Source organism: Cavia porcellus, unplaced genomic scaffold (genome assembly GCF_034190915.1).
Source record: "Cavia porcellus strain 051 isolate PalLab524CR breed Dunkin Hartley unplaced genomic scaffold, mCavPor4.1 scaffold_1, whole genome shotgun sequence".
NCBI classification, from domain to species: domain Eukaryota; kingdom Metazoa; phylum Chordata; class Mammalia; order Rodentia; family Caviidae; genus Cavia; species Cavia porcellus.
In genome coordinates this window covers 81,033,917-81,042,316 of record NW_026947484.1, presented here as the reverse complement: position 1 = coordinate 81,042,316, position 8,400 = coordinate 81,033,917, and positions in this window count along the sequence as shown.

The window sequence follows — 8,400 nt, the reverse complement described above, 5'->3', positions numbered from 1 at the left end:
CTCCTGAAAGAATGGCCAGGATTAAGAAAACCAACAACAATAAATGCTGGAGAGGCTGTGGGGAAAAAGGAACTCTCCTGCACTGTTGATGGGAGTGTAGACTGGTGCAACCATTGTGGAGGTCAGTCTAGAGATTTCTCAAAAAGCTGGGATTGGAAATCCCATTTGTTCCAGCTATTCCACTTCTAGGCATATTCCCAGAAGAACTGAAAGCATCGTACCACAGGGATATATGTGCACCCATGTTTATAGTGGCACAATTTGTAATAGCCAGACCTTGGAAACAACCTAAGTGTCCATCAACTGAGGAATGGACAAAAAAGTTGTGGTATATTTATAATATGGAGTACTACTCAGCTATAAAGAAGGATCAGATTGAGATATTTATAAATAAATGGGCGCAGCTTGAGACCATACTCATAGTGAAATAAATCAAACTCACATGTATGAATACCGAATAGTTTCCCTAGTGTAAGAAATATATAAATACATAAAAGTATGTGGTAATCATGATTCCCCATTATATGGCTTTGAAGCCTTATAAAGTTTTCACTCATTGATTGGAATGGTTTTACTCTGGGCTGTTTTATATTATTGTCTGTGATGATATGAACAGCTATTTTGAGGAAAACAAGACACCATAATAGCTAGTGCTGATTTAATATCATCTTGTTTTGAAGTCCCATCAAGCTGTTGTTTGTTTCCATTGGTTTTAACATGTTGTATCTTACTGGATTTTATTATATGTGATAGTATAAACAAAAATTTTTATAGGCAAAGAGATAATATAGAAACCATTGTTCATTTTCTGTTAGCTGGTTCGAAATACTCTGTAATACTTTTATCCTCTTGAGTGATTTCACACTGCCTTGATATGTTTGAGTCTATAGTATACAAAGTTGTACTCAAGTATTTCAAGGAAAGAGACACTATGGTAACTACTATTAAGTCAGGTTATCTTGTGGTGAAACACTATGTTGCTTAAATTATTCTGTTCTGACCTGTGTTGTTATGTTGTTATGTCTCAATCTCCCCCCTTTTAAAAAGATTTATTTATTTTTTATTATTTTTTAATTAAGGAAAAAAATTAAAAACTAGCAGGATATATTATAGTAATTTTCTTGATTTCCATTTTAACTTGATTTGAAGCCCTGAATTGCTCTCACCATCTTATTTTGACTAATTTTACTCTATTCTGTTTTGTTTGATAGTATCAAGTTTGAGGGTATAGGCAACTATTCTGAAGGCAATAAGATTCACTACGATGCCCATTCTGGTTTGACTGTTCTCTTCTTTTGAAGTCCTGTAATGTCTCCAGTGTTTAGGTTTTATTGGTTTTGTTCTGTACTGTTTTGTTCAATTTTATTTACCTGATGATATGGGCAATTTTTTTTAAGGTAGCAAGAGGCATTATGGTAACCATTGTTGATTACGTTGTATTGTGTTTCTACATCATATATTATGTCCATCCTTTGTTTTGACTGATTCTGCTTTGTTTTGTCACATTTGGTTTTTTATTCTCTCCCAAAAAAAGGTAATAAGAACTGTGGGAGTAATAAAACCCAAAATGTGTAAATGTTGTTGTGGAAAAGAGAGGAAAGGAAAGTGCTCTAAAGGATACAACTGCAAGTGTGTTTAGGTGTGTAAGATAGATGACCATATTACTAAGTTTTTGTTGGCCCACTGAACACAACTGTTTGCAGTCTCACTGTTTGAATGTCCACTTTGTATGCTTTAATTTTGTAACTTGAACAACTATTTCTAAGATGACAATATGTAATCTATTAACTAGTGATTTCTTACTGTTTATTTTTCTGAAATTCTGTATCATTGTATCCTTTTACTGTTTTGCTTTTTTTTCTCTTTAAATAAAATTTTAAAAAGAAAATATGTATTAATAAACATAAAAAATTTTTAAGGGACAATCTTGAGTGATGCATTAGTAGCTATGGTCCTAAGGCTATGAGATGATTAGATGTTCCCTAGTTTCCACCAGTCAAGTACAGGAATTGGCAGGAGGTGAGGCCACTGATTACCTTGTTCTTAGAACTGTAAGACTCAGGCAGAACTTTTCTCAGTTTCTATTGCACAGGATGTATGAAACTGGAACTTAAAAGCAACTGCTACTGTCCCAAACTTGTGGGGTAGAGGTGGGACTCCCCATCCCCTAGATCATGACTAGAAGTACTGATATAAGGGGACCATGCAGCTGCATTCCTGAAGCTGCAGAGATCAGGCAGGATTATCTGATGTACAGGCAGGACTAAAATGGAAATCCTGCTGCAGTACCTGTAACACAGGGGGAAGAGTCCTCTACTAGATGGCTCTGGGAAGATACAGGTACTGGCTAGGGGACAGGAGACACAGGTCTTGGCCAGCTCTGGATGCACAGGTGCAAGTGAATGCCAGATTTTACAGCGGTGACTACAGTCCCAAAATTGTGGACTAGGGAGATTTTCCCCCATTTCCCATGGGACAAGCACAGGTGAGTCTCATGTTTGTGATAATGGAAATTGCTGGTCTTGAAACTGCAGGACACTGTGGGGTTGTGTCTACCTAGTGAGATGCTCACAAGTCCAAAACTTACAGCAGGCTCCATGGCTCAGTTAGAAGTCCCTAGAGGTGCCTGTTATGGTAGTTTGAGTTCTAGAAGTCAGAATAGGTCCACAGTATCTTCTTTGGAGAAGAGGAATCACTTAGTCTAGAATGAATCCCCAAACTGGATTTAAAGTTTGTAAGTACTGAAAATTTCTTCTGTAGTTAGCCCTGCTGGTCTGATGTTACTATTGGGGTTATTTACACTTTCCTGCTTACCTTATGCTTGCAGTGTCAAGTTTGCTTCTCTGGAATAGAAAACCAGGGTTGAAGTTGAAAACTGTCTTGTTCTTTTCTCTAGGTTGCCTTTCCACCCTGTGCTGAGGTTCCCATCAATTTCATTCATTCCCAGAGTTTTTCTTCTCTCACTATCTATGAAATAGTTTATCCTTTACTGCCCTGCTACTTTTCTTTCTGGCAGTTGCTGCAAGGGATAGCTCTCTTCAGCCTTCTTGGCTTCAAAACATGTGGGTTTTATTTTTGTTGTTGTTGGTGGTGGTAGTTTTTGGTTTTTTGGGACAGGGTCTCACTATATAATTTAGGCTGGCCTTGAGCTTATTATGTAGCTCTTGAACTTGTAATGATCCTCCAGTCTCCTAAGTGCTGAGTCTCCTAAAGATCTTGAGTCCCCTAAGGGCTGGGATTATAGACATGTACCACTATGCCTAGTTCGAAAGTATGTATTTTTAAATGACAGAATACATAGTCCTAAGAGATTGTTTCTGTGTATAACAGACATAATTTAAAAGCAGGTTGCCTGATGTGCAAGAAAAATATTAGTATTTTTAACAAATACAAAAACATTAACTCTGTCATTATTTTAATTGAATGCCACATTCAGGGGTCGTAAACACTAAGATCTTAGTATGAAATAAAGACTCTCAAGGCCCACGTGCTCAGCAGTCTCCGGCTGCACTACTCTTGGTGCTAGTTTGCATGGTTCTCTCAACTCAGTGTTTGTTTCTCTGCCTAGGTAAAGAACTTTGGCAAAAGTGGCTATACTAATACACCTACCATTTGTGTATAAAAGTGCTCTAAAAATAATTTACTTAAAAAGAGGTCAGTGGCAGCCCAATAAAAAGTACCTTCTATTTTAGTAGAACATTTTGTATAATATTCTTGCATATATTAAACTGAAATAATACAAAATGAAAATATTTGCAAATAGGATGGAGTATATTAATTCAATACAACATGGTATAAATCATCTCCTTTTTAATTTTTTTTTACATCTTGGAAATGTTGTTTTATCTAGAGGATCATTTTGGTTTCTTGTACAAGGGAAAAAACAACCCATAGAAATAAAACAAATGGTCAATAGAATTAAAACCTTATATGGCCAACATCATAAAAGACAAGATGGTTCTAAATATTTTGGTATTTTTCTTTTCTAAGTATACATTTTTCCAAAATCTTACTTAGTAGAAAAGTGTAAGTATATCTTTCTTAGTAGAAAAATGTAAAATTCAAATGTGGCATAATCTTTTAATGTTATTTTCATTTATTCATCGCAATTCTGTATAAGATGAAATGCTTTATCATTATTATGGAGTGAATCCTTGTATTCTCCCAAATTCGCATGTTTCAAATTCTAATGCTTAATATGATGGTATTAGAGAATTTTTGGAAGGTAATTACATCATGAGAGTAAATCTTTTAGATCCATTATACACGAGAATTCATAGATATCTTTGGCTCTCTTTCTGCCATGTGAGCATATAACAACAATAACAAAATAAGCCAGAAGAGGTTATTCACCAGAACTCAACCCTGCTGGCATCCTGATCACTGATCATGGATTTTCAGTCTTCAGAACTGGGAAATATAAATATCTGTCGTTTATAGCCATAGAGTCTATGACACTGTTACAGTAGCACAAACTGACAAGGCAAATACCAACATATTTCTATTAAAGAAAGAAGAAAGAATTATTTATTCAGACAACTGTTTGTTGCCTATCTTCCTTACACTAGGCAAAGTCATACAGAACACAAAGAATAAGAACACATGGTTTTCAATTCACATGGTTCACAAGCTATTCAGACATATATTCTGTGGCCTATCTCAATGAATGAGAACTAAATTGATCATGGATCATCCATACACAGATCATAAAGTAGAAAAAGTGAAGGAAGGAAAGAACAAAAATTGAGTGTTTACTGAGTAGAGACTACTACATATAGGCAGTCTTAGAGGGGCTCACAACTGTCTAGTGAATTGGTCACTATCCCGTTTTAAAGAAATCCAAGTAGTTGCTCGCACATATGGTAGATAAGATATAGCTTACCCTGCTATAGACATGCTTTAAAGAGATTCACATCCACAACTTTCAAGGCACAAAGACTTTTCATGTCTTTAAGCACAGAAAGCAGATTATAAGAAAAAAAAAAAAACTGTGCCCAAGTACACATGTTAGACCCAGAATTCCCACCTATGCCTGCTGAATTCCAAAACACTGTCTTGGTTTCACTATATCCCTTTCATTCACCTCCAATTGGAGTAATCCGAATGGCAGATGCTAATAAACAGAAATGTTATTCACAGAGTCATTTTAGATAGAAGAGCAATAACCATGAGCCCACTTATAGGTTGACTGCTCCAATATTCTAGACTGTTCTCTTAACCACCTCAACTATTGAGGTTACAAGAACTAGACAATGTAGCCAACTATAATGCATTCATATCTTGGTGAATGCAAAATCAAAAAGCAAGACCAGAAAATAAAAGAGTAGAACAATATTATCACCTACAATAAGAAGAGTACTGGAATTGCTAATAAAATAATGATCTCCTCAAATGAAGAATGAGATTTTATTTGGGGTGTCTATTCATATGCATACATGAAGACACAGGTAACTTTTCTTAGCATGCTTAATTTAATGTATAAAGTTTTGAGCATGTTCAGTGTCAGGACATTGATCACATGACCAAAAAGGAAGATGGCAGACACATTTTTAAGCATGCTCAGCTGAAGGTTATAGAACACATTTGAAAAGGAAATATCATAGATATGATTCTGAGACATTTCACTCCTCAGTCTTAGAGGTCGCTGTGCTGAAACCAATTCCACTGAATGGGGGTATATTCTCCTTAAAAGAGTGAAATTCTATTATGCTTAAGAGAAGCAGGTTTTCGAATCATCAGGAAGAGTCTTTGGCACTATTATTTGAGTTCCTTTTGTGACTATTTACTGTAATATTTTAAAGCATGTCAAATTATGCCATAAATCATGAATAAAATTAGTAAAATTGACATTTTAAATTTCTGTGACTCAGGAAATATAGGATCAAGGTCCTGGGGAATTGAGGCCAAAACACAGTTAAACAAGCCAGTGAAAAAGTAAGATGAAACAGTTCTTTAACGTTTCATTCTATTAAGTTAGCTGCATATGACATTAGTTATATGACGACTACATTGAATGTGATGTTAAGCTTCTGGTAAAATACAAAAGACACAAAATACACAGTTTAAACTATGTAAGCCAAAAGACCAACTAGGTGAGCAAAACCAAAAAGTCATTTACTGTATGGCTCTACTTATTTAATTTAATTGATTTTATTTATTTATTTATAGCTTTGGTGTAGTTCCATTCCAAGTTCACAGGAGTAGTTGTATGTGGGTTCATTTGAGTCTCTTGGTTTCTTTACTCTTTTCACTCTGGTAAAATAAATACTGGGAAGAGCAAGTATTTAGAAAGACTAAATAAATTCTTGTAAAGTCTGGTTTCAGCTGATCCTGAGGGGATGCTAATGTCAGAGTTTTAAAATAAATCTGATCTTAAGGGTGAAGTCTTTCACTCATAGAAGAAAGTTTCAGGTTTGCATGCCTATAAAGAGATGATACCATCTGTCCTAGAACATATATTTTATTGACAGTTTAATTTCCAGAAAAGGCGTATTTTAGAGCTAGTTTGAAATGGAAAGAATCCTCAACACAGCATTTCAAAAAGGTTGAGAAGCTAGTTGTAACAGTTTCTCTTTCATACTGAGTTGAATGAAATTAATAATTATGTAGGCCTCTTTTTCTGGCAACCACGTCGTCTTTCCTTGCTTGTCAGTCATTTACCTCAAGACAGGAGACATTTGAAAGCCTGACTTTTTTGCTTTCTCTGTTTTCTTCCAAATAGGAGGGGACAGATTTGCATATTCAGGGAAGAGAACAAATACAACTGGAGTATCTCCCCAGACAAAGCTGCACTTTTAACCACAGCATCAGTTGCATAGGTTTTTTTAATATTTATTCCTTACTCTACTCTGATGCCCTCTGCAGTGTACAATGGCCTTTTCTTACAGTGATTTACAAGCGATCTAAGGAATGTCTATATTTAATTTTTTTTTTTTTTGCAGACATCAAGAAGACCTCTCTTTTCCACACTGCATCAAGAACACGGATCAATGAAATGATCCATATGGAGTTTGTATTTGTAGCTAATGCCCTCTTTTCCTAATTTCAGTACCACATCAGTCTTGTTATTTTGGATTTCTGAGCTGAAGTTCTAGGGGGTGGAGAAAGGCCTAGCTTTGATGGTCTCATGAAAAAAGATCACTGTGTAATCATCCCAGTGTTGGCTATTCATTATAGAACTGTTTATATCTACAAGTTGCACTTTTTAAGCTTCTGGCAGCGGCTTACTCTGGAGGCCTTTCTGCTTAAGTATATTTGATGTCAGTTGGCAGCAGTCATGTATTAAAGGTTCTTTTGTTACAGGAAGTAGGATGAAACTATAAAATGATTCTTTACCTGAGTATGCATTTTGAATTTGGTATTTTATAGCACTGAAGTCACAAAATCCGAGGGTTGTAAGATATAAAAAAAAATAGAGACTGCATACTTTCCTCCACAGCTCATCTATCTTGATGCACATGTGCAGGGTGGAAATGTCTTCCACCTTCCCAAATTTAAAATAGCTGCTAACCAGGATGGAGATTTAAAAGAAAAAAAATCTCTCAGACCCTGTCTGAGACTTTCTTTGCTCACAAATCTCTGACCAGCTTCCCCTAAGGACAAAGACTGTCATTCTGTATAGAAGTTGTCTTTAAATCTCTAACACTGGGGACTTCTGGTAAAGATGGCAGATAGATAAGAGCAGAATAAAGAGGCTCTGAGACAGACAACTCAGATGCTGAAATAACACATCGTGGGAGTCCTGGACAGAAGGAAATGGATCTTCTTAACCCAGGAAGAAACTAAAGTGAAAAGAACCAGTCAAATATGCAGTCCTGGGGCTACTATCAAGGTAGCTAAGATTCCATGCTCTCGTGAGCCTAAACTCCTGCCACTTTGACTTGCTGAAACTGTAGTCACACTGAAGTGCAGTCGCACTGAAGTCGGAGGTCAGTGAGCCCAACAGAGAATGGAGCCAGCAAGGGACCTGCTTTGACCTGTGCAGTGAGTGCTGGGAATAAAACCCTTCCATGGGAAAGGGGCACCAATGGGACAATATTTTGGAATGGAGCAGGACTAGCAAGAACAAGGAACAGCAGTGACTTCAGTCAGTTGTTCACTTCCCAGACCAGATTGGTGGGGTGTGCTTGGCCTAGGTCACATCCCTGGCTGAGACCCAATAAGTTCTCCCAAACCAATTCCCTATGTGTGGCATACACTAACACAGTGAAGGCCTCAGCAGATTGACTGACCTGGAGGGGAGGAGACAGTATAGGCCGCCCCTGTTTGTACCTCAATAACACACTGGACTGGGCAGCATTACCCAGCCAGCGCACTTCAGAAGAACCATAACCAACAAGGAAAGGGACTGAGACCTCCTCTATATGCCTGTACGGAAGAAACCAAAAACATGAGAAGAGG